At 53.8% G+C, this 7,024-nt stretch overlaps 1 pseudogene; it reads right to left on the reverse strand.

Moving 5' to 3' along the window:
- The window catches only part of LOC132225626 (histone-lysine N-methyltransferase PRDM7-like), a 208,242-nt pseudogene that overhangs the window by 123,631 nt on the left and 77,587 nt on the right, over positions 1 to 7,024 (reverse strand).

The raw sequence follows: 7,024 nt of genomic DNA on the forward strand, positions 1-7,024 counted from the left end.
ACGTGCCTCATCCCCCTCATCACTGAAAGCAGAGTTCCAGGAGGGCCTCCAAGAACCCTCAGCCACAGACCTGAACCCGGGAAGGCGGAATCTGGCGTCAGTCCAGTGAGGTTCCCGCCAGGGAGAGGGATTGAGACACACTCACCAGGAACATGAATAGGACCCCACCAACCCCTTGGCTTCTCCTGGCTCATCCCCTGATTCCTTAGACCTCTGTAGCGTCAAAGGTGAAAGCCAGAGAGGGTGTGTGCAGGTGTGTGTGTGCGTGTGTGTGTGCGTGTGTGTGTGCGCGCGCGTGTGTGTGTGTGTGTGCCCATGTGCCAGTGCACACACCTGTGCTGCCTCAGTCTGGACACCCAAGCAGGGGCCCTGTGCTGCCTCAGTCTTGCATGGGGCATAGCATGTGGGCACCAGGTCTGTCCACAAGGGTTTGAGTCTCAGCTCTGCCCTCACAACTGTGTGTCCTAAGGCAAGACCCCCAAAGTCTCTGTGCGTCTTTCCAAGCTATAAAGCGGGAGGGTGACCCAGGCTTTGGAGTGTCATTCAGAGTGGGGTCAGCACCGGTGCCTCTGGCTCAGGGTGGTTAAAACACGCATCTCTCGGTGAACAGCGTCTGCCAGGCCTTGAGGTGGACAAGGGAGGCAGAGGGAGTGGGGCCGAGGAGCCAGTATAGAGCTCAAGCAGCCCCACTCTTCTGCGTGGACTCGGTTGCCTGAGCAGGAGGCGTGGGGTCAGGCATGCTCCTCCCCCCGGCCACCCCCTCCCACTAAGCCTGGGCAGGTGGCACTGAGATTGACCAGGACAAAGGCCCTCACCACCCTGCTGAGAGCTGCTGGGTGCACCTCACCTCACAGTGTGTGCGACGCCCACCTCGCAGCAGCTCCTGGTGCCTGGCCTTGTACCTGGGTCTGCGGTTCTCACCCTCCCCTGACCTGTCTGAAATCCTTAACTGCACGTTTCTTATGGGGAGTCTGATGGGCCATGGACCCGCGTGAGCAGAGCAGGCAGGCCGTGTGGGTCATTCCTGGCCACCGGGTCACAGGTAATGTCCACTGAGGCCAGGAGCACCAACCCTCATGGGCCCATGGGTGGGAGTCCAGCGAGGCTCCAGGGAACAGGTAAGCATCAGCCTGTGGAGGCGATGGGGCCCCAGCAACCAGAGGCCCCGCTTTTCTTACAACAGAGCGGATGTCCATGCAGGGAGCAGGCACACGCGGTGAGGGCCCGTCACCCCTCAGCCCGAGGGACCTAGCACAGAACCTGTTTCTGGAGGAGAGCTCCTGAAGGGGGTACCCAAACCCACGACCTGGGACCATGACCTTCCCTCTCCCCCCCGGCTGGCGTGGCTCAGCACTTGAGCATCGACCTATGAACCAGGAGGTCAGGGTTCAATTCCTGGTCAGGGCACATGCTCGGGTTGTGGGCTTGATCCCCAGTGTGGGGCCTGCAAGAGGCAGAAGATCCATAATTCTCTGCCATTATGGATGTCTCTCTCTCTCTCTCTCTCTCTCTCTCTCTCTCTCTCTCTCTCTCTCTCTCTTCTCTCTCCACCCCCCCTTCTTCTCCCTTTCTATCTGAAATCAATAAAAAATATATTTTAAAAAATGATGGCATTTCTATGTGAAGAATTGAAACCTCATTCCCTACAATGACTGAGGGCTTGGGTTTGTGACCTGAAACTCTCAGAAGCAACCATTGAGCCACACCTTCATACTCGTGTTTTCCCACATTAACCCAATCCTGAAACACCTCAGGACCAGGAGAAATCTGCCAGTTGGGATATTGTTTTCTGTGGGTCTCAGCGGATTCGGGAGGAGCCAGCCCACAGTCATGGAGCTGTTGACACCCAAGCAGGGGCCCTGTGCACATTGGAAGGTGGGCTCTCTCGCTCAGGTCAGGAGGGGCAAACCCCCACCCCCAGCATCGCATTGAAACACCACACACTTCCAAGTGGCTCAGCACTTCTGGTGAGTACCTCTCAGGGGGTGAAGGAAAGCTTTGCACAATCAAGTCCTCATTCACATTAAAAATGTTGGTGTCCCCGTGCCCAAACCTCCACATACAGGAAGGTTCTGTTTTGACTAGTCACGCCTTGATTTGTTGAATACATCTTTCCCAGGTTGCAATGATTAGCCTTTAACTTCATGCCCAGCTTTTTCTACCATTTGTTTCCATGGCCAGTGTGACACATCTCACTTCCTTTGGAAGGAAATGGAAAATTGTCCAGGATGCGATGCTCCGCTGTTTGGGTGTAGATGTGCACACACGTTTTAAACTGAGATACTGTGAACATTCATGAACTGGAATTCTCACAATGACTAGGAAAGACAAGTGGTGGGTGTTTTCGGTAAAATCTGATACCTATTGGGAGGAGGATAGGAGCAGATTTGACAGTTTCCAGTTTTATTTTAAATCTGTTGTTCTTGATCTGACACACAGAGGGACAGGGAGACAAAGAGAAACAATCAGGTGATGGGGGTGGCCTTACCAGGAATCAAGGGCACTTCTTGGTTCATAGGTCAGCACTCACTCATTGAGCCTCGCTTGCTGGGTTGTGTGTTGCTATTTGGATGACCTCTTTCTACAAAGACAATGTGGCCCTGGCTGGGTAGATTACATGCCAGGGGGATGAGAGCCTTTACCTTGCTGGTTTTCTCATGCTGCTTGGAGCATCAGGCCTGTTTCCATCATCACAGCAGGTGGGAGCTGTGGCATCAGTACAAGCCTACTTCTACCTTCTGCCTATAGGTTCATAACAGAATGAAGGGAAAACCATGAAGGTTGTCTCAACAAGGGGACCAGTCCTTTAGCAAACATTCTGCTTTGGTGACAACACATGACCCCCAACAGTTCCTTGGGCAGCGATACACAGTAATACTTACCAAGTTTCTAAACATTTGCCAAGTAAAACATTCACTCTTACAAAGTTTTTTATTTTTAATATTTTATTGGTTTTTTACAGAGAGGAAGGGAGAGGGATAGAGAGTTAGAAACATCGGTGAGAGAGAAACATCAATCAGCTGCCTCCTGCACACTCCCTACTGGGGATGTGCCCGCAACCAAGGTACATGCCCTTGGCCGTAATCGAACCTGGGACCCTTCAGTCCGCAGGCCGAAGCTCTATCCACTGAGCCAAACCGGTTAGGGCCACTCTTACAAAGTTTTTAACATGCTCACTTAATTACACTTAGGAAGGCAACTTTGTACGGGAAATGTCGTTTTCTAAAATAAAATGTATGTATAATACAAATGTAGAATACATCACACAGATGACTGCTTGGCTCGGATTTATTTTTCATACATACAATAACTATATAGAATAAGTTTGAGTTCACTTTTCAAACAACTGATGTGTGAATGGATGTCCAGAGAGGTCTTGGGTCTTGGGCAGAGTCACCATGAAGTAGGTGCTGTCTGTGGAAATGGAATCCAGGGTTCTGGAGTCAAAAACCTCTGAGAAGGTACATCTGGGAGGATAAAAGGAACCAGCACAGTGGTCACAGGTTCCCGGATGTCACCTCTCCAGGCCACTGCGTCCTCAATTATCTGTGTGTCCCTCGATCTCTGTGTCCCTCGGTCTATGTGTCCCTCAGTCTGTGTGTCCCTCAGCCTGTATGTCCCTTGGTCACTAACACCGGGTGAGTCTGCTCCCATCTTCTCAGTGTGGGGGACTCTGGGAGCAGCGACACAACGCAGTAGAGGGGAGCACTTGCAGGACCCTCCTCTGTCCATTCCCCGCCTCCTTCACGCCTCGCTTTCCCCTGCTTGTCCAGGCCTCGCCCGCCCCCCCTAGAGCCTCGCCCAAACGTGGTGGCTTGGGAGACCCTGCAAGGACCGCGCTAGAATGGCCTCGTCGTTTTGTGTCAGGATCTTGCCAGCTGAGAGACACTCGTACATTTTATTTTTATCTTATAGACACATTCCTTGGAAAAACATCAGCCGAGCTGAATGCTCTGCTCATCATGGTGCCTTTCTTTAGGGGTATGCTGCTTTTTCACACCCTCCAAAGCTTTTCCTTCTTTGTACGTTTTTCTTGTTTATGTTTTGGTTAATTCTTACCAGAGGATATGTTTTTACAGACAGAGGGAGGGGGGTAGGGAGGGAGGGGATAGAGAAGAAACAAAAGAGCAAACATGAATATGCAAGAGACACATGCATCTTTGGCTCCCACAAGAGCCCAGACTGGGGCAGGCAATGAAGCCTGCATCCCAGGTATGTGCTCTGGACCAGGAATCCCACCAGTGACCCTTCCCTGGGCACCCAAAGGTCTAACCAGTGAACAACACTGGCCAGGCCTATTCCTTCTGCTTAGCAGATGAGAGCAAATGTCACTCTTTCTTCTGGCAGAAGGCGGCCAATCTATGATGATCACTCATCATTGATCTTTCTCTCTTCCTTTCTGAACTAGTAGAAATGTATATTTCTAAAAAAAACCACTGTGGCCCTGGCCAGTGTGCCTCAGTGGGGAGAGTGTCAACCTATGTATTGAAGGGTGCCTGGTTCGATTCCCAGTCAGGGCACATGCCTGGGTTGCGGGCTGGATCCCCAGTAGGGAGGGGGTGATACAGGAGGCAGCTGATCCGTGATTCTCTCTCATCATTGATGTTTCCATCTCTATCCCTTTCCCTTCATCTCTGAAATCAATAAAACTATATTTTAAAAAAAACACACTGGGTTTCAACACAAAAGTTTAAATTGAAATTTTTTCGCGCTACTAACATGTTCCCATGATACCCTGCATCTGGAGGTGCCATCAACAATGACAGCCTCCCTGGTACTGATTGCATCAATAATGGCAGCCTACAGGGGAAGGATTGCCTCAGTAATGCCCGCCTCTAGGCTACATTGATCATTGCAGCCCCCAGAGTACTAGCTGCCTCAGTAATGCCCTACAGAAGCCGCTGAGTCTAGTGGTAATAACACGTTGTTGCGATACCCTTGCGCCTCGCTGTACGGACTGGCTGCCGCAATCATAGCGGCCGCCGGGTTACTGGCTGCCTCAGGAAAGGAGACCTGTCCTGTACTGGCTGCCTTGGTAACGGCAGCCGCCCCAGGACTGACTGCTCCAATCATGGCAGCCTCTAGGTTACGGACTGAATTACTGAACGCACAGCTTCCCCATGTCAGTGCAGCAGCCAAGGCCTCCCTCTGCAGGGATGGGACAGGAAGGGGTGCAAAAGCCAGACCCGTGACTTCAGTCCATCCGGGGAAGGAATAATTGCACCCTGGACAGCCTCGATGATTTTGTAGGGTTTTCTGTAGGTTTTGTTTGTTTGTGATTTTTTGGGTAGACTTTTCCATCAAATTCATGGGACATTAGCTAACATTTCAGAACCACGGACAGAAGCATAAGGTGTTATTCTTTGAATGGCCACAAGAGGGACCCAGAGGATCGTTTTCGCAAAGGAATTGGCTGACAGCTTCCTTTAAGGCAGTGGTTCTCACCCTTCCTAATGCCGCGACCCTTTAGTACAGTTCCTCATGTTGTGCTGACCCCCAACCATAAAATTATTTTCGTTGCTACTTCATCACTGTAATGTCGCTACTGTTATGACTCGTCATGTAAATGTGTGATATGCAGAATGTATTTTCATTGTGACAAACTGAACATAATTAAAGCATAGTGATTCATCACAAAAACAATATGTAATTATATATGTGTTTTTTCGATGGTCTTAAGCTACCCCTGTGAAAGGGTCGTTCGACCCCCAAAGAGGTCGCAACCCACAGGTTGAGAACCGCTGGTCTAGTGGGAATCCCTGTTTCCCAGAAGGCAACTCCCGGCCTACCGCCTGGTCCTCTCGCTAAGGAAGCGAACACATGCGCCTGGAAGACAGTCTGGGACCTAAATACCGTCGGGTGGAACACAGACTGCGTCAGGCGGCAAGAAGGATGTGTCACCCCAACACCTGCCCGGGCGGGGGGCTCCGGGCTCCTGGGGTCCCTCCACGAAACCACAGGAATCCGAGCCCTGGACACCGCCCAGCCGCGCCCCGCTGAAAGCTTCTTGACGGACACTCACAGGACCCTGGGTAGCCAATCACCACCAGGGGTTGAGGGCGGAAGGCGGGTTCTTTCCACAAGATTCTGCCCTTGACTGGCAGGAAGGCTGCACCCTGCGCCCCGCCCTTTCCGCGTTTCTGACCGCCCATTGGCAGGCAGGGCCCTGTGACCGCATCACTGATTGGCGGCTGCCTCTGACGCTCTGGGTGCGGGAAGCTCCCCCTCCCCCCGCCTCACACCACCTGAGGGCAGGAGCGCGCAGCGGGGAGCGCGTGGGTTTGAGGGGACCTTGGCCAGGTGCGCAGCGCGGCAGGGAGACCCACAGGAAAACGGGTGCCTCGCGTGGGAACCCCTTTGCCGCCGGCCTTCAACCCCCAGCCGAAGACCCGGAGTGTCCTCCCGAGAGGCTCCCACTCTGTCAGCCTCCAGGCACCCCAAGTCCGCTAACCCGGAGGACCCCCGGGCTCCGTGCCCAGAGGAACGCTCAATCCCCCAAAGCTCAGACCCAGAACACCCCGAGCCCGGGATCCCTAACCACGGCACCCCAGAAAGACCAAATCCCCACCTCCGAGACCCGAAACCCTGAAGCCTGTCCTTGAGACCCCAAATCACTGTGCAGGAGCCCAAATCCTCTCACCCGAGCTCCCCAAGGTTCCTGGCCAGAAAGACCTGGATCCTGTCCCGCGGGCCTGTCTCCTCAGCCCGTGAGGTCTCTGCCCCTTGAGGCGCCTCCTCCCGCGTGCATTGCTCCGGGATCGCGGGTGCCATTCCCGAACCCGGTTCCTCCCGGCACAGCCCCCCCAAGGTCAGGGCGCCTCCACCTCCACCCCCAGGGCCCTCAACACCCCCCCCACCGCGCCCCTCACACCCCCAACTGCGCCCCTCAGTCCCCGCCCCCGACCGCGCCCCTCAGACCCCCCTGACCGCAACCCTCAGAACCCCCCATATTGCCCCTCACACCCCCCACCGCGGACCTCCCCGACCGCACCCCTCAGACCCCCCCACCGCGCACCTCAAACCC

This window comes from Myotis daubentonii, chromosome Y, assembly GCF_963259705.1.
Source record: "Myotis daubentonii chromosome Y, mMyoDau2.1, whole genome shotgun sequence".
NCBI classification, from domain to species: domain Eukaryota; kingdom Metazoa; phylum Chordata; class Mammalia; order Chiroptera; family Vespertilionidae; genus Myotis; species Myotis daubentonii.